The 26,467-nt window shown below is 41.2% G+C and overlaps 2 protein-coding genes across 5 annotated transcripts in view; one reads left to right on the top strand and one right to left on the bottom strand.

Annotated features, from left to right (window-relative positions):
- LOC132978695 (epidermal retinol dehydrogenase 2-like) overlaps window positions 1-26,467 on the bottom strand; it is a 489,977-nt gene that overhangs the window by 300,548 nt on the left and 162,962 nt on the right. The window lies entirely within an intron of this gene.
- The window catches only part of LOC132978690 (disks large-associated protein 1-like), a 97,843-nt gene that overhangs the window by 4,176 nt on the left and 67,200 nt on the right, over window positions 1-26,467 (top strand). For all 4 annotated transcript variants that reach the window (XM_061043951.1, XM_061043950.1, XM_061043949.1 and 1 more), the window contains exon 2: window positions 23,530-23,614. The gene's annotated coding sequence lies outside the window, so the exon portion shown is untranslated. The remainder of the gene's footprint in view (window positions 1-23,529; window positions 23,615-26,467) is intronic.

Genomic DNA, 26,467 nt, shown 5'->3' with positions numbered 1-26,467 from the left:
AATTAAACTGTAAATTGTGCACCATGCTTAATTAATAAAGTAAAGACATAACGTGGTATTAAGTCACAGTTAGTTTCAGACTGTGAACCTGAACTGCTCTTGTCAAATGGACAGTCTGAGTGAGATCTGAACCTCGTCCTGTACTCTGACAATCAGATGTGTTGCCTCTGAAGGAATACAAAGTGATGTGACAGCTGGGATGGGAAGTCTGTTTTCGTAACCCAGGTGTCAGTTGAAACTATAAATGTATCAAACTACCAAAATGCAGTCATGATGTCTTTACTGGTGTATTTCAATCAGTTGTTAACTTTAATAACTCTGTTTTTTTGTCATTATAAAAGCAGATCAACAGATTGAATATCTCTAAAGGACCGATGTGTGAAGGGAAAAGCTGTAGAGAAATGATTCATCTGCTCTCTCTAAACCCTTTGGCTCGTTTTCTTTCTCTTCATTTTTTTTTGTTGCTTTCTCGAGTTGCAGTCTGAGGGAACAGTTTGTCTCTGACTTTTCTTCAAACTATTTCAATATATTATCTAGCTGTTGAGTCACTCAGAGTGTCGGAGTGGATCCATGTTTGTACTTTCACAGGTCTGTCTTCTGATGTGCCGCCTAGACGACACATCCCGTGTGAACACAATTCACGGGTTGACGCTTAGAATATGACATGACGAGTTCTGTCTGAACGGCCTGTTACTCCTCCACTGTTCACTGTGTGATGTTCACTGCAGTCATGAAGGACTCTGTTCAAGGCTCAGCGTTTCCGTTTAAACTTCGCAGAAAGTCTTTCAGTAAAGTCGACCAATAGTCGGACCTATGCAGGGTGAACATGGAACACTTGAGAAATAAAGGTTTGTACTTTGTGACATCACCAGAGAAGATGAAATATATAAATGTGTAGATTTCTTTCACTGATAATAAACATTCAAAATGCTAACTTTAATAAATAAAAAGAAACACAGACTTTGAAATAGGCAACCATTAGTAATGTTAATAACTATGAAAGGTCTACAGTGGTGTGGTACATAATTTAACTAACACTGTATAAACTGTTGTGAGTCAAACAGTGAAGTCGTTGAGGTTGACTGTGTCGTGAAGGAGTCTGAAGATCCATCAGGTCGACACAGCGTTCAAACTGATGACAGGGTAACTGAAATATCGTGATAAACGATAATTATTGCCATGTCATTTTTCTCTATGTAAATATAACAAATGATCGGTAAAAGTTTAAACCTGTAATGACACCAACCAAACACTGGGAAAGGGGGGCCCTGATGCGTCTCAAATGCTAATTGCCACAAGACATTAAAGGAAGATTGTGCGACTTCTTGTTCCAGTAGATGTCGCCCTTGAGCACCAGCACTAAACCAAAACAAACTGGCTGTTTGGCGACACTTCCGCTACTCTGAAGCCTCGGCTCTCCTCCAGCGACACACCTCCAACCCCTCTCCACTCGCGTTCACACAAAGGAGTTATCCATTATCAAGATTATCCGTTGCTCGAGCTGCAATTGTCCTGCATTGTTGTGTTAGCAGGCTAATGTTAGCACACTTAGCTTCATATTGCACATTAATTGACACAGAATGACCGAGATCTAAAGACACTTACATGTCCGACGTGTCCTTGGGCAAGACACTTAACCCCCGAGTGCTCCTGCTGCTTCTTCAGCGGTGTATGAATGTGTATGAATAGGATCAGTTAGTTTTGATGGTATCACTATAGCAACCACTGCCGTCAGTGTGTGGGTGTGACATGCGGTGTACAAAAGAGCCTTGAGTAGTCAGAAGACTAGAAAAGCGCTATACAAGTCTATTTATCATTTACCATTGTAGACAGTCATGACTCAGAGACACATCTACAGAGGATATATTTAATTTCTTCTGTATTTATTTGTAAAATGTCGCACATTCTGCGTTTTAATGGGAGGAAGAAAAAGACGACCAACAGCCAATCATGTCGCAGGGATATGGTTAGGCAGGCTTACAGACATTTGGAGCGGGATGGAAACAGACAGAATGAGGGATAGTGACGCTGCTTGAAGTGATTTTTTTGTCTCTATATTCATGAGGCTTCTACAGAGGGGATTCTCACTTTCTTGTTCTTACAATTGCCTGTTTTTAGACACAAGAAATTGTCAACAATATGATCCTGGCACTTCTGTTTTTGTGGCCGTGGTGTTGGAATGGGTATTGCTATTGTTAAAGTTTTGCTAACGTCATATCTTAGTTTAAAAAATCTGGAATCATGAGAATAGTCAGGTGTGTCAAAATGTTGTTTCCACTCCTTATGAATTGTCCTGAAAGTGAAAACTCATCACAGAGAAACTCAAAGTCCTTTCAGCGTCTGTTCTTCTCAAGCCACCCCCTTCTTCTATCCTGCACCACATGTCTTATCTTAAGTGGCAATCTTCTGATGTACTTGGATAAATTATGGATCATCTCTGGCTGTATGGTCCTGGGTACTCCTGCGATGATGAAGATGGATTCTCCTGCCCAGAGCCTTCCTGCTGCCCCCGCTCTCTGCTGCACTGACGCTTTTATCCTCATCTTTCCCCTCGTTCTTATATGGGAAATATTAGAGCTAAAGGGCTCCACACATACAGCTCTGCTACTTTCTATGAACCCATTTATAGAGCGTTGAAGCTGTAGTGAGGAGGAAGACAACCGAGGGCACCAACAGGCACTGCATCAAAATCACCCTGCTGTCACAGCGGGTGTGAAATCAGGTTTCTGCTCTGACACAACACTCCCCTCCACAAATGTAAATATTTGAAACTCTGGGGAAAAAAAAAATCCCTATACTGGACACACAAGTCACGCATCCCAAAATGAAGGCTCACTCACTGTTTGCATGTGGCTAACACAAATCTAATCTAGAGGCTGCCCACCGGAATCAAATGATTTCCAGCCCTGATCGGCGGTGCTTAGTGAACAGAAGGTCCTCTTAAATAAATCAAATTCTGTGCAGATTTCAGACTCACACACGAGTTTCATTCCAAGCGCACAGCAACGACAAACACCAACGCTGCTGCACACAATTGAACTCTGCAATCAGTGCATCTCTCTTCCTCCCTCTGTACATTCAGAGCCGATGTAGCCAGAGAAAATAAAGTGATTGTCATCATTAAAGGTAGCTTAAGATAAAAAAAAAGACATACTGCTTGTGAAAGTTTATGAGGCAGAGCTGCAGAAAAAAACACAGTACAACATTTTTCAGGCCCAGATAACAAACTGATACGCACACATTAAAATGTGTTTAAATGTTTGTTATCCCGTGTGTGTGTGTGTGTGTGTGTGTGTGTGTGTGTGTGTGTGTGTGTGCGCAGGGTAAACAATGAGCTAATCCTACTTTGAATCGTTTTATTGGAAGGGTGCCTGCTATGGAAAGTGGGACAAGAGAATTGTGGGGAAAGCCCAGCCAGATGGAATCACTTTGATGGATGATAGTGGATTCTGTGTGTGTGTGTGTGTGTGTGTGTGTGTGTGTGTGTGTGTGTGTGTGTGTGTGTGTGTGTGTGTGTGTGTGTGTGTGTGTGTATGTATTGTGTGTGTGTAGAGAGAGAGAAAGAAAGAGAGGGTTCCCCATATCCCAGCTGGTACTTGTGTTGCCCACTGACCCTGGGGAAAAGAGGAGTATCCCGTCTGAAGAGGAGACACTCGCAGTGAAAAAAGGTCGCTTGCCCACCGTAGTTTAAAAATGAAACCTCCAACATTACGTTTACGATTTATAGTGTCATAAGTATCCAAGCTTTAAGACAAATCCAATCTTGAATCATGTTTTTTATCCAAAATGTCCTGTAAGAGAAAAGAGAGAGAGCACTGTCTAAACTCTGTGAATACGTTAAGGTACAGAAATGTTTCCAGTGAATTTGTGCAGTTTAGACGATGTGCAGGAGTTCGCCTGCAATTTTTGGTATTACTGTAAAAACAAAAAGGTTTTACAATAATAATATTCAGTTTCAAGTTCTGGTTTTGTGACAAACCTAGCTCTAAGCAAATGCAAAGAGTTTATGATTCCCAGCGGAGTAAAGCCTGCTGAATTAACCGCTTCAACTAGACATGAGCTGATAGGTTGATGTGTTTCTTAAGAGGAGATGAGAGGAGATGAGATGAGAGGGTATTTTTAGGAAAGTTAGAATAGCTCCGATGTATCATGCTGTTTGTTTAAATGAGCTCTGATGCACCCGAGTGACGATGCTAAGAAACAGTTGGTTCCACCGGGAGGATTTTGCCGATAGCTAACTGGAGATGTAGGACGTTTGTCTTCTGGGAGGCATTCTGTGTGTTTGTGTGTGTGTGTGTATGTGTGTGTGTGTGTGTGTGTATGTGTGTGTGTGTGTGTGTGTGTGTGTGTGTGTGTGTGTGTGTGTGTGTGTGTCTGTGTGTGTGCGTGTGTGTGCGTGTGTGTGTGTGTGCGTACATGTGTGTGTGTGTGTGTGTGTGGTAACAGGAGCAAACAGGCTTTAAGGAATCAGTGCACGCTGAAGGAGATGCTGCCGTGGTCACTACTGTTGATCAGAATGAATAAATCTCTGGATGTGGTTGATCTGTGGTCCACAGGGATCACCCTCTGGCAGCCTGCATGAACCACGGTCTGATTGCTAAATGTAACCATCATGGTGTGAAGCAGTGTTACTAACCCTGCAGACCTGTGACTGAGAACAGTCAGCTGTGTTGTGGATGTTTGGAGAGCTGCAGGTGTGTGATGGAGGGCAGAGCACAGACACACACTAAGTGCTGCTCGGTCCTGCAGGGTTGTGTAGAGATGTGGGAGTGAATATACATACAGTTAAAAACTTGTTTTCTATTTCTTCTGATGAACTGCTTTGTTCTGATCAGATTTTTAATCATGGACGAATGGAGTCTCCCTGAGGCAAGAGACGATTTAAAAAAGAATGATGCAGAAGTGATGGACGAAGCAACAGATCCGCTATAAGACACTATGAGAATACTGTATTGGCATTCATATCAATGCTATGTGCAGCTCGAGAGAATCAGAATACCAACGAAAGAGCAGAGAAGAACATGCCGTCGAAACATAAAATGTAAAGAGGCAGTTTAATTACATGCACAGAGATCATACCTCTATGTTCATGCAGCGATCACAGGATATTATTTTGAAATCTACACTCATTCCACTCACTTGAGGTGAGTTCTCCTGAATACATCCTGCTGCATTCTCACATCAGCTCACTTTGACTCTCTGCAGAAAAAAATACTAAGGAGGCTGACAGGAGAAACTCCAAATGAAGTCTGAGTCAAAAAATACTTTGCGCAGGTCTGAAAGAACTACAATAGAGATCAATAGAAGCTGATTTGGACTTTGGTCAGCTGTCGTCCATTCATGCATCAGAAGGTGCAGCTTGACAGTAAACGATGTACAGCACACACAGAAATGATCTTGGCGGGGAGATTCCAATGTCAGTTTTCTATTCATTCTCCACATCAGCAGCACGTCACAGATAGCGATGCGGCCATGTATCAGTTGAACTTCAGTATCTGATGATATTGGCTCTGTTGAAGGACACTTGAGCCAATAACGTTGTTTACTTAACTGCTGATTCAGGCTTTTTATCGAGCAGAAGTTGTTACCTGTTGCAGTTGCCAGTTTTCATGCTGCTTAACATTTTCTCCATTGGGAGCTACGTTCTGCAGCCTTCAAAGTATCAACACTATTTACAGCCTCAATAAGACAGCGTCTCTGTATGCAGAGGTGGTGGTCTTACCCTCTCTGACAGGCAGTGGAACCAGGAGCGGGGATACGCTCCTCTCCTCAGGAGCAGTCGGCTCACAGAGCTGACAAGAGTTCAAAGATTTTGCCTCCTCAGCACAGTGCATACTAACGCTCCTCAGAGGACATGCTGGATTGACAGTAAGCTCTCTGGATGACTACACAAGCACTCGGAGCCTCACAGCCTCTCACAATACACGTCCACAAAAACTACACGAGCACTGCATGCAGAGTCTTAGCGTTAGCATCTTAGCATCTTATTTGTCAGGAGGCAGAATTCAGCGTCTCCACATGAGCTGGCATGGCGAGCTGCATCATAAATCCTGCAGATAGCCTCCCTTTGCCTACAGTGTTCACACATTGTGCAACTTCAAATGAGATTACAGAGCGGTGCATGAGTGCCACGTGGCTGTAAATAATCAGAGCAAAGGAGCTTCGGGAGGAACGGCGCCTCAGCTGCATAGGGAGGGAAAAGAAGCTTGTGTGTGTCATTAGAAAGAACTTGAACATATCTTTAAGTGGCTCTTATAAGCTTAATCCACAAAAGTGTCCTGAACAAAAAAAAATCTCCCTGAAGTGACTTTCAGACTCAGAGCAGGTGCAGCTGCTGCAGCACGGTGTGGCTCCACCTTTAGGGCTCAACTCAATCCTATCACCCCGAGTACTGTTTGATGTAGCTTTGAAAAGCCACATTAGCTTCATAGCTTAGCACAGAAATGCTGGGAGTAACTGTTGAGGCTCATCTATGCCTTACGTCAGACACACATACAGATGCAGATGTAGCCTTCTGTCTGTACTCTGCACTCATTCCATCAGTTTTTTTCCTGCACGTTTTCTGAAAGCTAACACAGGGATAATCTACTGATGCTTGAGAGAAGAGAAAAACGAGTCCATCAGAAATCACATGCAAACTCCATGGCAACGTTTTGGCACTGAAATGTTGCCAGCGTATTTGTGCAATTAAGACACAGGAGCTTGCACTGCAATTTCTGATGAGTGAAAGCAACAAATGTACCCAATACGGAGTGCCTAGGACTTGGATTTTTGTTGCCATAGTAATGAAATCATTCGATTTTTACTGGACTCATATCGAGATTAAAATACTAAAATACTTTGACAAACTATTACTGTGTTTCACCCTTAAAAAACTTGTTTGCAGTTGAAATTAAACATTATTAATGAATGAAATGATGAAGATTATGAACCTTTTTGGCATTTGAATTGTTTTTAAGCATCTAAGAGTGCACTCACAGTAGGCCCAGTTGATCATGAAGCGTGCTTAATTCACAAGACGGGGACAAAAAAAAAGAAAAAAAAGGGGAAAAAAAGTGGTCGAGTCCGCGTCCGCACATCGAAGAACAACACAGACCATGATAGCTACTTTACTGACTTTGTGGCTTATTTTGAGTCTTTTTGCTCAGATACAGCCAGAACACTCCAGGGTTTCTCGATAATGGGGGCTGGGATCAATTATACTTCAATTATACTTCATGTTGTGTACCTGTGCTTGTGCATAAACAACTGTACCCTGCTGACGCACACCTCAGGAAGTGTACCATGATTGAGCACAGATCAGAGAACTCACACTAGTCAAGCGAACTGGATTTAGGGGTGAAGCGTGCTTAGGCATGGTATGGATTGTTTAGTGTGTGTTTGCTCTAAGAGGTTTTTTTCTATTTGGTTTGTATTTTTAGAGTTAAGAATCATGTTCATTTAGTCAGACAATTTGACCTTACCTAGACTGTTAGGACTTTAAACCTGATTTTAAACTTCCACATGGAATACACCATAGCATACGCCATAGGTTCCTGTACCTACATAGAAGCCTACCTACAGTTGCAAGAAAAAGTATGTGAACCCTTTGGAATTTCTTAGTTTTCTGCATAAATTGGCCATAAAATGTGTTCTGATCTTCATCTAAGTCTCAACAATAGACAAACACAGTCTGCTTAAACTAATACCACACAAACAATTATATGTTTTCATGTTTTTGTTGAACACAACATGTAAACATTCACAGTGCAGGGTGGAAAAAGTATGTGAACCCCTAGGCAAATGACTTCTCCAAGAGCTATTTGGAGTCAGGAGTCAGCCAACCTGGAGTCCAATCAATGAGACGAGATTGGAGGTGTTGGTTAAAGCTGCCCTGCCCTATAAAAAACACACTTCAGTTTTGAGTTTGCTACTCTCAAGAAGCATTGCCTGATGTGAACCATGCCTCGCACAAAAGAGCTCTCAGAAGACCTGCGATTAAGAATTGTTGACTTGCATAAAGCTGGAAAGTTTTACAAAAGAATCTCTAAAAGCCTTGATTTTCATCAGTCCTCGGTAAGACAAATTGTCTATAAATGGAGAAAGTTCAGCACTGTTGCTACTCTCCCTAGAAGTGGCCGTCCTGTAAAGATGACTGCAAGAGCACAGCGCAGAATGCTCAATGAGGTGAAGAAGAATCCTAGAGTGTCAGCTGAAGACTTACACAAATCTCTGGCACATGCTAACATCTCTGTTGACGAATCTACGATACGTAAAACACTAAACAAGAATGGAGTTCATGGGAGGACACCATGGGGAAAGCCACTGCCGTCCAAGAAAAACATTGCTGCACACTTGATGTTTGCAAAAAAGGACCTGGATGTTCCACGGCACATCCTGTGGACAGATGAAACCAAAGTTGAGTTGTTTGGAAGGAACACACAACACTATGTGTGGAGAAAGAAAGGCACAGCACACCAACATTAAAACCTCATCCCAACTGTGAAGTATGGTGGAGTATGGCTTTGCTGCATCAGGGCCTCGACAGATTGCTATCATCGACGGAAAAATTAATTCCCAAGTTTATCAAGACATTTTGCAGGAAAACTTAAGGCCATCTGTCCACCAATAGAAGCTCAACAGAAGATGGGTGATGCAACAGGACAACGACCCAAAGCACAGAAGTAAATCAACAACAGAATGGCTTCAACAGAAGCCCAGTCAGAGTCCTGACCTCAACCCGATAGACATGCTGTGGCATGACCTCAAGAGAGCGATTCACACCAGACATCCCGAGAATATTGCTGAACTGAAAAAGTTTTGTAAAGAGGAATGGTCCAAAATTCCTCCTGACCGTTGTGCAGGTCTGATCTGCAACTACAGGAAACGTTTAGTTGAGGTTATTGCTGCCAAAGGAGGGTCAACCAGTTATTAAATCCAAGGGTTCACATACTTTTTCCACCCTGCACTGTGAGTGTTTACATGTTGTGTTCAATAAAAACATGAAAACATATAATTGTTTGTGTGCTATTAGTTTAAGCAGACTGTATTTGTCTGTTGTTGAGACTTAGATGAAGATCAGAACACATTTTATGGTCAATTTATGCAGAAAACTAGGAAATTCCAAAGGGTTAACATACTTTTTCTTACAACTGTTTGTAGCCTGAGGTCGACTCCTAAATAATGTAACTATGCATTGAAATTATGCGGACCCTGTGATTGGTCCGCTGGGAAGCATTGTATTTCCTGCTATTACAAGATTTCTGATATCGCTGCCATTTTGATAATTGTTCCGAAGGAAGAACGTGAGAACACTTTCTATTGGCTACAACTCCAACATTATCCCCTCGGTCCAAGTCGCCATGGCTTCCTGTACACAAACAAGTCTGTAGTTGATTCCACTTTCATTTCACATTCATTCGAGTCACACAGCTCACGAGTCATGGTGTTTAAATCTAAGTTGAGTTGAAAGTCCTTCAGGATATTGTCGAGTCCAAAGTCATCAAATGTGTCACTTGCTTCTGGTTCAAGTCCAAGTCATGTGACTCAAGTCTACTCAACGATAAATGTCTAAGTATCACAGCAACGCCAAAAAGGAACAAAATATTGGGTCATTTCTTGTTTTCAATTATCAAAAACTGCAGGCAAACTCCTGCACACTGTTTAGACAACTGTAATGTAGACGTCTCTACATAATCAACAGTGAGTTTTAATTCTGAACACATTTCTGAATAAATCTTGTTCTACATGTGTGAAGTAAAACCTGATATTGAGGAATACAAGCTCTATGCCAATAGAGTAACATCGACATGCAGGAAACCATGAGGCTGTAGGCCAATATCATAGATAAAGAAATCTACCTGGAAAGTCTTACCAAAGCTGAGATTTTACATACTGAACTCCTGAGTCTGCATGTCTTACCTTTAATAGAATAATCAAACAGAAGATGAACTAATTGACACCTTCTTCATATTGATCTGAGTATAAGAAATAGAAGGATCTATTTGTGAGCACAGGCCTAAAGACACTTTGTTATGTAATATAACACTGTTGTATTCTTCACTCCTGGAGGCTCTCTCTTCCTTTCTTTCTTGTTTTACCACACGTGAGTTTGAATCGCTGGACACATATCAAAGGAAACACGTCTTTATCCACTGAGCTCATTGTAATCCTCGGAGACTTTAACACTCCCGGCTTATTTTTACGATCTCTCATACTGATTTGAATTCATCCTGGACTCACACTAAATCTTTTAGGGTTGAAGTGGAGCTGTCCGTTCTGCTGTGGTGCTGATTCTTGTTACAGCTGCTTGCTTCACTTCTGCAGGCAAACGTTCACCCTCACTAGTCTGCACCAGAATGATTAGTTGGTTAAACAAATTATTAATATTTACCACATGTTCCTTTAGATGCTCCAGTTAAATGGCCTGCTCTCCTTGCTCTACTACCCGGATGTAAACGAACACAGTGCATGGATGGCGTCTCGTAGGAGCAGCGCTGTTTGTCGTATTTTGATCTAGAAACTGGAGATAAAGTTCTTAATTGGCAAACTGAAACTGGTTAATCAACCTGAGAAATGTATAACCGCATTCAGAACAGGCATGTGGACGTTAAGCTGCAGGGAGAACTGAAGGCTGACGGTACTAGCACTGCTAATGTTGACATCATTTACCAGCTGACAGTTTTCAATCATTTTACTCAATTTTGACTTGACGGTGTTTTCTTACCTTTAGACATGCCGACTTGTCCGAATTCAAATTTCTGTTTAACAGAATGGGAAAATAGCGACCAAGGAACTTCCTTATCTTTAAGTGATACTAATTGAGAGTGAAGCTATGCTAACATGCTGTAGTCTGTATGGTTATTTATAGAGCCAGACCGACTAATCGGCTGGCCGATATTAGCTAATCAAGTGACGATCGGTATTTTATCGCAGATATACGCCGATATTATTAGATCTATTTAAAAGTCAAATAGCATTTCATTTAAGTTGAATTACACTAGCAGTTCTCTTTGACCAGCAGAGTGAGCTATATGGATTACAAAAAGCATTATCACTCTCTAGTGGATGTGTCAAGTTCTTTTTAAGTGTTTGATAACTGCATTTGAGGGGTCGACCAATAAATGTGTTCAAACAGATCGAACATGCATAAAAGAAAGAAATCAGCCAGTATATCAGTATCAGATTGTTTCTCTCCCCAATATCGATATCAGTATCGGCCCATACAATACCATATCGGTCGGGCCGTAGTTATTAATTCTGATGTTGATGCTAATCAGCTCCCAGCTTTCCCTTTTCAATATCTAAATGTGTCAGCCAACACTCTCTTTTTTCCACAAAGTATTTTGTGGATTTAAAGATTAAACTCTGATAAAAGACATATGAGCCCTTTGGTTTGCATTCACCCCTCCTGTGCTTTAACATACCTCGTTAACTTATGATTTCCAGCGATGGAATCTGATGTCAGCCGATGGCACAGCCCACCAAGCTTTCACTAGGACGCTGCAGTCGAGCACAAAACTGCTGACGCTGACAGCATCACTGTCTGTAGGCTGTGTGTGCAGTCACAGTGGAGGCCTGTAATGTAACTCATAATTACAGGCGACATGATTGTTGCACATGTGGTTATTTTGTATGCATGGGGTCAGCACATCATATGAATATCTGAGCAGCTTGTTTAGAGTTGAGGAAGCTTGTTAATTTGTTTTGCAGCAAACAAGACATTTCTGATTTAAAATAAAAAAATGTTTCCTGTAACTGAATTGATGTTTCTAGTATATGCACTAGTCTTTAATTCATTCATATTAAACCATTCAAGCGTCCTACTCACAGCGACGTGTACTCTGAATGAGTAAAAACAATACAGTTGATACTTTTCTGTATTTTTACGACAATGCTTCATGATTCAGCAGCAGTTTAGAGGTCAGTAGGGAAGGACATGTCCACAGAACATCATTAAGATCATTTGAGGGATCTCTCTGAGTGCCAATGACTTTCATTTAAGATGATATTTGTCTGCCGCCCTTAAGTTTCTATGAATTCCATAAATTAATCATCTGAATTAGTTTCCTAAGCTGTCTCTTTGTTCTGTTTTATTCAACGGTTTCTTGTCATGTGAAGCAAAACAAGACTGTAATCTGTAGGAAGAGCTCACTGAATCATCAACCCCATTGGAGCTCAGTTTCTTTAGCTTTCTTCGGCTTAATTAAAAAGGACACTTGTGGAAGGGTCCTCGAATATTTACTGATGAATGTATGTTTTTCGCAGAATAGAGTTTCCCTCCGGGGTTGACAAAGCACAGCATTTAAATCACAGATATGGATATCATCAACTGGCTCCACTTTGTAAGACAAGCTAACAAGATCTGTTAAGTGAGAAAAGTGAAAGATAATAACAAAAAAAAAGTTCCTGTCAGACACAACCAGGCTCTTGTCTTGCTCCCTTGTTCCTTGTCCATGTCTACGCAAGCAACAGGAATGAAAATAGATGAGGGGCAGTGGAGTTAAAAAAAGGACACTTGTTTAGAAATCAATGGAATCAAGCTGATTTTGTCGCAGGGTGTTTGACATGTTACTTAAATTGAAAGTCATCCCCAATTTCCTAATATTCTGTGCGCGCCGCTGTCCATCAGCAAAGAGCACAACGTGTCTTAGCCTGTCAATGCCAATCTAGCCAATGATTGTGTTTCCACAGTGTGCCAGCACCGCTACTACGCGCTGCTTCGTTTCAAAAACGCTGCAAGTCTATTTTCCAAAGGAATACGCTGCAGACATGCATCTAGCTGACCAGAATAGAACGACCTGGACAGGAAGTCAGACAAAGAAACGCACAGAGCGTCCGGTCAATTTCAAAATAAAACACAATATACATACTCACGATCGTATTATCCATCACTACTATCAAAATGAAGTCAAAACAGGCACCACAAGAACAACAGAGCAACCTCAGAAAGATGAAGCAACATGTTGTTTTCATGTTTTTCTCTTTATTCCCACGTGACCGTGTAGTTCTCCTGTGATGTGTGTACAGCTGCTCATGGCTGCGCTCCGCTGCGCTCACATTCCAGAAATGAACCACTGGGGCAGGCCGCACAGATGTGGACATTGGGGTCAGGAAATTCCAAATGTGGAGCTTTGTTTTGGCTTTGTTGGATTTTGTCTCTGAAGCCGAGCACAGAGCTGCAATACTTAGTTTGAGTTTATGTAAAATTAGATTTATTTGAAGTGTATCTCCACGGCACACACACATCCTGCTAACAGGATTTACCACCAACCAGTCTATTTGACCTTTTTCCAGTTAGTCTCTTAATGTTTAACCTGCGGGGTTCTACCTGCTCTGTTTCTCACATTAATTTGTTAATCGTCTCTGATTTGTCCCACAGCTCATGATGGGAAATGACACCCAGGGGTCCCATTAAGGTTGTTCTTCTTTTCCTCTGGTAGAAACCCTGATGAAGTTGTTGCCTGGAAACAGGCTCATTAAAACATGCGGCTTGTGCACAGCGACAGAATCTGAATGGCAGACATGCGCTAAGCTTATCTGAGCCTAAACTGTGTGATAACGGGATCAGAGGGCTGCTGCATTTCAAAACGCTTTGTTAGCAGCGCATACATGCATAGCTCATTTACATGTTAAAGCCATGCTTCAAGAAACACTCTGGGTTTCTGAAGATTTGATTTACCGAGATGTATACGGGTACAAACATGAGCCACAGTCTGACTAAAATTAAATACCTATGCCTGAGGGAGTATTCAGCTTCTTGTGCAGAGATGTACCTGAATCCTTGTCCTCCTGGCGGTCCACAGATCCAGAGCTGCAGAGGTGAAGAGACTGCTAGCTGCACAGCTAACGTGCTAACAAAGCTATCAGAAACTTGTGATTTTCAGTGATGGCACATAGACTTGCATTTGCCTGCATGTGTGCCACTACAGAGCTCAACAAGGGCCGCCCACTTCTTGAGCGGCTCTGGTTCCAGAAGTAAATTTCCCAATTCAAGTCCTCCACTGACATTTCAGAAATCCTTGTATCAGTGTTTTTTTAATCCTGGAACCAAGCCAGCCAGCTACCCAAATACTCATGACTACAAAACATGCTGTGACACTCTAGGTTTGTGGGTAGTGTAGTTCTTTTCCCCAAGATCGCGAACATGCCATGTTTTCTTAAAACGAGGCTGATATCATTCAAACTTGTGTCTTCAACAGGAGCATAAACCATCGTTTCACACTCAGGTAGCTCGTGATGAATCTGCCTCTGATGGTTATGACATTATGGCTAATAATTAAATCTGCTATGGAGAAAATGAATGAGATTTCTTACTTCTGGAACAGCACCGTTGAGCTCTGTTACAACAGAACATTACTGGATACCTGACAAAATACTCTCAATCAAAGTTTGGCTTACTTACGGTGGCTGGGAAGTGCAAATCAAAATGACAAAGTGTGAAACCCTTTTACAAGCAATTAACAGGCGTTTATCGATGTTCGACTGTAAATTCCTGTGAAGAGCTGTAAATTTGAACTTCCACAGCCATTTACAATGACTGCCAAAAACCCAGCTTTTCATGCAGTGGATACTTTGTCTGATGTGTTCACTGCACTCAGCATTGCTCTTTTATGTCTTTTGTTGAAAATCACAGACAGATGAGAGACGACGGTTTAAGAAAGAAAACAAACTTCAAACCAGGGCTGATCGATGTATCGTTTTACCATGGCGATGCAGATACGCTAAATTCACATTGCAGGACGTTTGATTTCAGTCAGGTGAAATGAAGCACATCATGCTGCCTCTTTTGTGTTTTTTTTTTAATGCAGACCAAAACCGCCATTTTCTCGTTTCTGTGACTAACCTACAATAAAAGTGTGTCTGAAATCACCATCAGTAGTCCGAGGCGTGTTTAAATGTTCAGGCGTCCCAGTGCTTGTTTACGCCTTGGCCACATATACCTTTTGTTAACGGAGCGGATGTGCTGCTGATTGTTTACTTCAGCCGCTACACCTGCAGCGCACACGGTGACGTTGTTTGTGTGAATCACAAGCAGCTCAAGAAGGTGAGCTTTGGTTTGATTAGAAGTTAAATCAACGGAGCTGCTCATGTGGAGTAAACTTAAGAAACGTGTCGCACCGCCTGCTCTCTCTCCACCTCTCATCCACCTACTCCATGTGTGTGTCAGAGGGCTGGACCCCGTGTGTGATGATGACTGGAGGGGATTTAGACTTGAAATACAAGACTTGAAGGCCTAAACAATAAAAAGGATCATTATTTGATTTAAATGTAAAGTGATAAACATAAAAAAGACACTGCATTCATCTGGTATAATGTTATATACCTTTGTCTCTTATAATATAACACAGACCATCAGGTTTTAAAAACCCTCCTTCCACCTCACATGAAAACTGATAACAAATCATATTGACATATTATCAGAGTTTTCAACGAGTTTTCAGATATAAGTCCTGTGGCTGGGAAGTGCAAAAAAAATTACAAAATTTAAATTTTGATTTTTTCTTTTTTTACATTTTTTAAAACAAAATTACAAAACCCAAAACACTTTTACAAGATCTGAAACACTTTTACAAGCACTTAGAGAAATTTACAAGGGGCAGAACAGTTTTACCAGTTCCCACACAAATTTACAAACTACAGAATGTTGACAGAAAGGGAATGTACCCAATGCCGGAAGTGTAAAAGGTGAGAAAGCCCCCCCTCCTGGCTCTTGTACTGGGTGAGGCAATGTGACAATGCTGTGAGCTATAGAAATGCAAATGTTTTGACAAAAAGAGCTCGTGCATCATCCAGGCAGTCGCTTCTCATTTGGTGGAAGCTTTAGCTGCATGTATCGACACAGACAGTGTGGACTGGAGAGCCTGATATGATTTACTATCATGCACCTGAAATCTACAAACACATTACAAACACTGTGTCAAGATCTCTGACACTTTTAGCTATTCTCAATCATCTGGCCTAGCCATATAACTATTGGCTTAGGAACAATAATAAGATCAAATATTTATAGAAATGTAAATGAGTCAGTGTATATTTTAAACTTCATTTACTAGTTTCTTTAAATACTATTCTTTTAAAAGTTGTTGTACTCTGAAAATCAAGAATCAACATCAAATTAGTTGAGATAAGAATAATTGCAGATAGATTTCTGACTGTGATCAGTGATCACAAATACGGTTAGAAAGCACACGTCGACAAACGACAACAGCAATGACTCCAAGCCGTAAAAGTGAAGCTCCACTGACTCAGTCCTCACTTTAAGAACACTTTAATTCCTTCACAGTTTAACACATCACCCACTGTGCTGAAGTGCAGGGAAACACAAGAAAAACACTCATCAGAAATTCTACAACATGAGAGAAGCAGAAGAATTATAAAAAACAATGTGTTTATGCTAAACCGACAAACTGTGTAGTTTCTCACTTTGTCTGAAATGTTGTGACTCAACTCTTTGCTGAAGATCAGGTGCAAAGCAAACACAACACCATGTACAGTATGTACTTCCTGTTGTCAGGTCCTGTTTAAATTTAAAGCAAGCAAAAGGGACAGGGATGTTTCCAAACCAGGTGAAGGACTTACATATACCACAGTATGCTGGTCGTGATACCAAACCAGCATGAAACCAAAACAGACTGCTGTTTGGTAACACCTCGGCTATTCTGAAGCCTCCGCTCTCCTCCAGAGAAACACCTCCAACCCCTATGCCCTCGCATTCCCACAAAGTAGTTATGAATTACAACGCACCATAATTAAGCAGCATTAAGCGCAAGCAGCAGACAAAGTTGTCTTTAGCTCGATCTGCAGTTACCTGTGGTCTGCATTGTTGTGTTAGCATGCTAATGTTAGCACACTTTAGTTAGCTCGTACCGTCACATTGCATTTAAATTAACACAGAATGAAAGTGATCTAAAGACACTTAGGTGACATCCAAATAAGCAGTGTTCTTCTTCTTCTCTGTAGTCCTTGACTAAAACAGCTTTATACGCAAGGGGAGGAGTCAGCCGTCCCGTCCATGTAAACACGATGTAAACACGATATAAACACAGCTCCGACAACAACAAAGCTGGCGGGACTCGAGCTTCTCACTCATTGTAGACAGTCATGACTCAGAGAGACATTTACATAGGATATACTGCTGTATTTATGTGTAACATGTTGCACATTCTTCCTTTTTTTGATTTGATTTGTTTATTCTGAACATGTAAGATAAGACAAAGGTGAACATAAAAAACAGACAGAAAATAAATAATAATTACAAACAGTGGAAAGTATAATTCAGAAAACAAAGTCGGACACTAAGCTATTTTACGTGACATGTCCTTTAACAACCTTTGATGTAAAAAATATGTGTGCAAAGAAGTTGTAATGATTGAAAATGTTCAGGTTGTTTATATGTATAGATGTATTTTGTATAAATATTTGGTCAAATTCAGTGTGATTTTGAAAAAAAAACACAAGAATCTCTGAGTGTACGGAATATATCTGAAGTGTTAAGCCACGTGTATGTCACTAACTTGTAGCACCTTTAGTATACGGGTTAGTTAAGTCAGCATGTTCAACATCAGCGTCAAGGCTCTGGAGGCGTAGTAGTCCCACAGGAGACGTGGAGCCCGTCTGCTTACCTGATCAGATAGTGGAGGTGTTGTTACATAAGGTGACTCGCTGGTGTTGTCATCAGAAGTGGACATGCTCAGACAAACTGCATTACTTCTCTCTCTTCCTTCTCACAAACCAAGCTGAGGCTGTATAAACGTGAATGCATAACAGGTGCACATCTACCTGACCTTGACGGGCAGTGTTTCTTTCCTACCTTGCTCACACTGCCACCTAGTGGACATGCAGATAATAATATTTAATCCCCCCGATCCCTAATATCTGTAACCTCTAAAAGTGAATTCATTCATATATTTTTAGTTCCTTCATGTATTTAAATGACAGTATGTAAATTCGGCCACCAGGGGGCTCTCAATCAAAAAAATAACAAAAAAGACGTTGAGGCTGCTTGGGAATCATGGGAGTGATTCTCTCTGCAGAACATGTGTGTGAAGTTTCTTGTTCTAAATCCACTCTGATCCTATATTTGATCACGTCTATAAACCCCTCTATTTCAGCCCTGCTCAGAACAGGCTGTTTCTGTGTCTGTACCTTTAAATATGTAAATGAGCTGTGTCTGACCACGCCCCCTCTCTGGAAGGGCTTGGGTGTCTCAGGCCTTATTGCACCATGCCCTATTTTTTACGGCGAGTAGGCAGACTCAGAGGGCAGAACAAACACCTAGCTGTGGGAGTGTCACCCACCTGGGGGAGGGGTCACTGCCCTTTGTGATGTCATGAAGGGAAATCTCCAAACAGCCTGTTTGAACACACATTTTCTGAAAAATTGGAATGGGACAAAAGACGGATAGGGTGGACTTTTCTCATAATTGGGAGGTTTGTTCACAGGCTAGGGAACATTTTAGTGTTAGAAAAACATGGTAAAGTGTATTTTGGATAATATGCGACCTTTAAATATGAGTTCATAGAAGAAAAATTGTTAGAAAGGACAACAAATACAACTACTTCAGCTACTACTGAAAAGAAAATAATCAGTCTACACCTCATGCAACACCTGCAGACATTTTCCTGTCAAACAGAGTGAATATTTCATGTTTGTTTTGGGAGCTGCTGTACTTTTGGGAGCCAATCATTTCAGCGGTTTAAAATGATAATCCATTAAAGATTTTTAATCCCTGCCCTCAGCCAAAACAAGTCAACACACACCAAAGCTTATCCTGAAACACACACACACACAAAACACTCTGTCACCTTAAAGAAGGCATCACTGTGCAGACAACATAAAGGCCTCTGAAGGACTGAAGTGCCCTGCAGCTTATGAAACATCCTACACTGTTTCTCCTGCCGCGTTTCTAATATGAAGCTTTAATGAAATCCTGACTGAAGGATGCGCACAACAACAAACACACTACACATATGATTGAACATAGCAGTTATTTTGAGGTTGTTTTTGGTGACATATCGTCCTCAGCCTGCAGATATATCTCTTCTTTGAACTGCTGTTTTTAATTCAGTGTAATATTTTATACATTAAACATTTGCATGAATGATGAAATGAAACATAAACAGGGACGAGGATCAAACCAAAGTGTAATTGGCATGCTACCGACACTGCATGTTGGAAGATCTCAGAGTATAGAAAAATGCAAAATTCCTGTATGCAGCAGTAGCTCAGTCTGTAGGGATTTGGGTTAGGAACCTGAGGGTGGCTGGTTCAAGTCCTGGTGCGGACCAAGTCTGGAAATTGGTCTGGTAGCTGCAGAGGTGTCAGTTTGCTGCCTGAGCACAGCTAAGGTGCCCTTGAGCAAGACACCCCCCTACTCTGTCATCATCCCCCCTGCTGCTTATTAATGAACCAGCACATGTTGCAATAAACAAACTATCTGTTCAAAAGTTTTACACATTTAGACGTTACAATCATATCATGAAATATTTCTATGTTCCATGAAATGTTGTACTCGACCTTCAGGGCCATTTTATTAAATAGAAAAAACACATCCACACATTCATACAGCAACTGCTCATTAACTTCATCATAATCAAAGAGACTCTACTGATTAGATGTTTTTTCCGATCCTGCGAGCAATCGCTTCATGAACAGGCTGGCTGCTGCTGCTGGCTTATAACTGTCATCAGTGTTTCATTCTTGTTCTTCATCCTCCTCCTGTTGATTAGTCTCTTTTTTGTTTAGCCCAAAACTATCAACATTGTTGGAATTCTTTAAAAAAATGTCCTTCCAGTCAGGGTCACTAAAGTAAAGGGTCGCTATTCACTAAAGTATCGCAATTTATTGATTTCTCATTGGACGATTACAAATCTGAAAAGGAGCGCTCAGAGTGATTGTGTGGTGATTATTCAGCTGCTGTGGGCGCTAAAACTGAAACATCTCAACCTCTGCGGTTAAGTAAGGTGCTGATGTCGATGCTCCAGACAGCCAATGGTACACTAGTTGGGGCAGGACTCGTTGCCAATTTAACAAAGGAAACAAGTAAATTAGTAGGAATAGATGCTCTGGATGTTGCAGCTTAGTGTTTGATAATAAAAACAAAAGATGTCCAAACATGTTAATACTGACTGACTTGTGATGCACATAACTTTTTATTAATATCACTCATGATATTCTACTCTCTCCCTTCTTGTATGATTCCACTTATTTTTGCTTAAAAAATACAATAAAAGTGCAGTACTTGTATCGTAATACTTTAGAGTCGCAATATAAATCATATTGGCAACCAAGAAATGTGATGTAATCGAATCACCACAAAGGCATATCGGCCCCGCTTTACCCCTAACCCTGTTTGTATGACTCAAAGATACACTGTCTAATTAAAAACACACACACACACACAAAGGGTTAAATATGTCCCAAACTGCACCGCAGTGCAAACAGCGTCTTTGTATGTATCTTAATGATCCATCTGATATCTTAAATCCTGCTCGATTACTTCTGAACAACCGGCCCTGGATGAACGTCTTCACCAAACAAATTAGAAGCTTCATGTTGGTGACCTTTATGCTGCTAAGTAAAGGTCGTACTATGTTTGAAATTCTTCACAAGTCAGCATCATGAGAGGAGATCTCACAGAGTTCAAAGCTCTGTGCACATCCTTCATTAGTGCAAAACACACATGCACACACACTGTCAGAGAAGGTTAAGTTCACATGATATTCCAAGTAATTGATCCTTGTGTGGATGCATAAGTATGGCAAGTACTTGACACTAATGAAGGAAGTCTTTGATTATGGAGCACGGCAGCTTTCAAGGAGGACAGGTAGCTTTAACTGTTTTACTATTAAAGAAATACAGTTGTTAAAAAAAAGACTTAGGCTCTTTCTTGATGCACTAAGGTGTTGCCCAGTGTCTCTCACTCGTTAGGTTGAGTGCTGCGTTTCGGCAAAAGCCACACCAATCATGTCAGGTCTTTGGTCAAAAGACTTCCATGGAGGCTCTGAGCTCCTCCAGGAGCCTCCTCCATCCTTGCCTCCTCCATCCTTGCCTCCTCCTTTAGCTGCCAGAAATTGAGAGATCATCATGGTGAGAGGATGTGCAAATGCATGTAATGAGAAGCACCCTTCGACTGTAGTAAAGAATGTCTTCCAATGAGAAGCCGTGTTTACCTTGAGTGCAAAATGTGTGATGTGTGAATATGATGCTGTGAAATTTAGCTTCCAAGAAACTATTGATTTGTTCTTGTGACCTGCAGCTTCACACACATGAGGTTTTTTTTTCTCTCACAGCTCTACATATGGATCTAAAAAAAACTCTCTTGTTCCAGGCTGTTTCCTCACAGTGAGCAGGTTCCTGGTTTGAATCCCTGTCGGAGCGGACCCTCTCTGTGTGGAGTTTGCATGTTCCCCCCGTGCATGTGTGGGTTCTCTCCGGCTTCCTCCCACAGTCCAAACACATGCTCTTTAGGTTAATTGGTGACTCTAAATTGCCCGTAGGTGTGAATGTGAGTGTGTGTGGTTGTCTGTCTCTATATGTCAGCCCTGTGATTGACTGGCGACCAGTACCCGCCTCTCGCCCAATGACAGCTGTGATCCCTGTGACCCTTATGGGAAAAGTGGTATGGATAATGGCTGGATGGATAGATGGATATTCCATCTATATACAAATACGTTGACAACAGGTTGTTGTTGAAAATGTTGTTTCAGTACTGAAACGTTGCTAATGTAGTTTAAAAATCTGTGTTTTTCTTTAGCTGTCCAGAGTAATTCATCAGCAAACAGGGATTCATCGTAAGTAGATGTGGGAGTGGGCACGGCCACAACACGACAAATGTGATTATTTAGCCTCAGTGTATAAATTGTACACAGGAAACTTTCTTTTGTTTGTAGACTGATCATAAAAAATGTATTAAGTTAAGTTGACTTAGCCCTTTGGATCGTGTCATCTCTTTTGTGGAAGCTGGAGTTCTGCATTTTGCTCATCACCATCTTTGTGTTGTTGGGGTACATATTCGGGGGTGGATAGTTGATGTTTTGTCTTTATCAAGCTGTATTGAAGAAGACGGATACAATAGATTGAGACCAGGAACCCATTAGGAAAATATTTACTGAGGGAACAAATGAACTGACGAGTAGGACCATTTTCGAACATTCAGACTTAATTTGTAACTCCTGGATGATTCTGGATGAAGATACTAATGCATCAGCGTCACTTTCAAAAACAGTGGCTACATTTATTTCTTATATTGACGTGTTAAATGCACTTATCTTAACTTATCCTAACTTAGACGCTAATAGCATGTTGTGCGTCATTGGCTCCCTGTATCTGCTCCCTCTCGAGGTCTGATTCACACAGATATGACCTTAATGATATGTAGGTGCACTCTTACGCTGACAGAGCTCATTCCATCCACCTGATGAGCAGGGTGGGGAGGGGACTCTTACCACTAAATTGCGAGACTAATTCAAAAAATGTAATGTGTTAGAATTAGTTAAATGTACCTGGTTTAATAAAAATAAAGCCTCTCCCATGATGGAGCAAGCAAGGGAACTCGGACAGCAACAAGCACTTGAGCACCAGCTGTGCTAACGGCTCCAGACCGCCTCCACACATGTTCATGAAGAGTCGAGCCACTGTCAGCCACTCACTGATTTAACCCCTGATTGTATTCATAATAGTTACGTCGAAGTAATATTTACAAACTGAGTTAACTGGTAATGTATTTCAGGTCATGCAGGAGTGGAATTGTTGCCCTGATCACTGGAAAGTTATGAGCGTGACATCTTTTATAAGTAGTGCAGCGCAGTTACCACCAAAACTCCACTGACCTTTTGATGACACCTCATTACAGCCTATAACAGCCAATCAGAGCCTTTGTTGAAAAGGAGGTACCTCCCACTGTTCTGACGTCAGTGCCGATGACTGACATTGCTCACAGCCAATGAAATTCTCCAAACATGGATGTGCTGCTTCTATCAACACTTGGGTTTTTTTTCTTCATGCAGACACTAAAGAGACTGATTTAAAGTGGTTTTCAGAACAGCATTAAAAGTATGAAAAAGATGATATTTATACCAAGAGAATTTATGAGCCATGAATTATTTGGAGAAAACCGACAACTTATGTCAAATTAGACATGAAACACCCCCATAACGCTGGAAGGAATGATCCCTGTGCTCGACTCTGAGACTGGCAGTCGACTGAGGTTCTGACTAAAGAATTGTATATATGCTGTGAATATATATATTTATATGCAGTATATGGGGTACCCAAGTATGCATGTAAGTTGCCGTTAGTTTGTAAAGTGATAAACTAAAGGCTGCCTCATGAACTCACCGGATTTTTCTCTTTAAATGATTTTTCTGTACACATGATCAGGCTCTGCTGGAGTCTGATGTGTCTGAATAAAGAACTGGACCGGTACTAACTGTTTGTACTGTGTGTGTGTGTGTGTGTGTGTGTGTGTGTGTGTGTGTGTGTGTGTGTGTGTGTGTGTGTGTGTGTGTGTGTGTGTGTGTGCGTGCGTGTGTGTCCTTTTCCACACAGCTGGGGTAAATGTGAGAGCAGTGTTACAGAGATGTCTGTCCCCTGCAGTTAGCGGCAGCTCTACAATGATGGAAATTTAAAAGAGGTGAGTGAGAACTCTCCTAAATGTATTATTTGACTACACTTCAGTTCATCGTTTCTACCTTGGTGAGGCTTTGATCCTTTTAAATCCACTCTGACAGAATTAGTTTCTGTCATGTACAGTTGTGTGAAAATGCAGAGTGCACACAGAACAAAACATGGATCTTAAAGTTCAGTGTTACAGAACAACAGTCTGTGTCTGTGACATAATCTAACATCATTATGTAGAGGAGTTTAGACTTTTCTGCTCACATTCCTGACACAAGATACAGTGAAAAAAGTGTTTCCAGTGAGTCTGAGCTCTCCAGCCACAGATCTCTGATGGCCTAAAGACAACTCCATGTTTTAGTCCGGAGCTTAAATGTTTAAGAGAAATTGGCCTTGAAGAGAGATCAGTGGCTTCTACAGACAGTGTTGATTAGGGCTGCATGCTAGAAGTTGAAAAGTCTTAAACATTAACAAAAAAGAAAATGGATTAAAGTTGCGTTTCAGCAGAGCCACCTGAGGGAGAAATCTAGCTTTGTTTACTCTGAGACTACTTTTCAAAGAAAATATCTAATCATCAGACCACATGTGAAATGAAAATGGACCAAAAAAGCTCATTGATTGTTTGAATTGTTGTTGTTGTTGCCATTGTGTTTGTCTCTATCCTTCTTTCTGCATCGCCCTTAATCCCACTTTTTAAATCCAACATAGTTTTAGCAGATTTTTGTTCATCATGAGTCTGGTTCTGCTCGAGGTTTCTGCCTCTTAAAGGACGTTTTAATCTCTCCACTGTAACTTTGATAAATGTTGTTTAGTGTTTAAAGTGCATTAACTTTGGGTCTCTGTAGATAATATAACAAAGACAAAGGTCTTTGCTCTTTTGTAAAAGGCATTAAGATTTGTTATGAATTGGCGCTTTACTAATAAAGATTGATCGATTGATGATTGATTGAATAGGCTGAAGCCCTTAAGGCTAATTTCTGCCTATCCTATATCATTAATATAATCCAGAACATCAGCAGTACAACAAAGAAAAAAACAAAAGCAGATTAACTTTTTTAATTCTTAAACATTTTATGGTGTAATCATTTATTAATTTGCAATAAAACTCCAAAGAGAACTACTCTTCACTAAGGCTGTTCCATAGTTTGACTCCCAAAACTGAAACCATCTTTTTTTTATGTTGGTTCTTGCTTTACAAGTTACAAACACATCAATCCATCCATCCATTATCAATAACCTTTTTTCTTGTTCGGGGTCGCGGGGGGTTTGGAGCCGATCCCAGCTGTCATTGGGCGAGAGACGGGGTACACCCTGGACTGATCGCCAGCCAATCACAGGGCGGACAGAGACAGACACTCACATTCAAACCTACGGGTAATTTAGAGTCACCACTTAACCTTAACGGGGTTCCTGTCCAACAGGGATTTGAACCAGGATGTGAGGCAACAGCACTAACCAGTGCGCCACCGTGCAGCCCACAAACACACATGATCCTCTTTAATTATAATGACCTTCCATTAATTAAAAAAAAAAAAAACTGTGACAGGAACAGGAAGTCTTTTATTTCTACCTTGATAAAGTATTTCTAACGTTTCTATCTTGTTCAATTGTCATGCAAAGAAACAAAATATTAACTGGACTATGATGGAAAACTACAGTAAATGTGAACCCAACTGTCAGCAGCAGAACTGGACTTGCTAGCTCCTCATAGATGCTGTAAAAAAAACAACCATAAAACCTGCAGTGTAAAGTATATAATCTGTCTCATATCATTCTCGAGGAGTATGACAGGAGAAGATAGGCGTTAGAGGAATGATTCACGCTTCTCTCACAGTCGGTTGGTCGTTTCGGTCCCCACCTCCTTCACACATCCCACCACTGAGCTGTTCCTTTCTATCTGTCTGTATATTTTAGGCTTCGGAGGCATGCACAAACCCAGGATTTAATTTCTGAGTATAAGAGAGCAGCTCTGCAGCTCTGTGCAGAGGAGCAGCAGGTACTAAGATAGAGAGAGAGAGAGAGAGAGAAAGAGAGAGAGACACACACACACACATTCAGCGGGAGAAGCTGGGTAAGCCCACGCTCTTCTCTTCTCAACCTTGTTCTAAAGGCTGAGTTGAATCATAACAGTCAGTGGGCGAAAAGAAAGAGAAAAAAAAAATCCTTTCCACGCAGATTCTGACGTACATCTCTAGTCGATTGGGGGTCGTATTAAACGGATGATGGGAGAAAGAGGAAGAGAAGGAGTATAGTTGATAGCCTCCAGCAGTGCTTAGTCGCTCAATCTCTTTCTCTCTCTGCAAGATTTTAATCGCTGCTTTGTCTCTTTAAGAAATGTATTCCAGCTGGATGACTTTCATGAGCACAGAAGTAGATTCAGTCACAAATGCTGGCGTCAAGGGCGTCAAAGTGTTTGTGGCGAATAGATTTGTCAGAAATGTGTTAATGAGAGGAAGCTCTCAAAGAATTCAATCAGTAAGAGAAAGTTATCCCTCGGCATCATCGCTGTGTTCCTACACGATTCAGAGAAAGCTCAAAACACAACATGTGAGTCAAGGCAGGATGTTGACATTTACAGATAGCACCGTGACATTCTGCAAAACGCCCAGCTTCTAGTGAGCATCCCCAAAAAAACCAGACAATGTTTGCTGCCTGTGAAAAAGCTCTTAAAGCTTTCTAGAGGTACTCTTTACTCTTCCTTGTTGTCGCTCATTCATGTGACACAAACACTTAACCAGATAACTCCAGGGTGGCTGACCTTTGAACCCAGCAGGGAGGTGCACCAAAGAAACAGCTCTCCCGTTTTGCTATGAGGAACTTAGACATATTTTCTTTGCTGTGTACTGCTGCCCTAATCCATGACTGATCA

The sequence above is a fragment of the Labrus mixtus genome, chromosome 8 (assembly GCF_963584025.1).
Source record: "Labrus mixtus chromosome 8, fLabMix1.1, whole genome shotgun sequence".
NCBI lineage: Eukaryota > Metazoa > Chordata > Actinopteri > Labriformes > Labridae > Labrus > Labrus mixtus.
The sequence above is the reverse complement of the archived record's forward strand: the minus strand, read 5'-3'. Positions and strand labels throughout refer to the sequence as shown.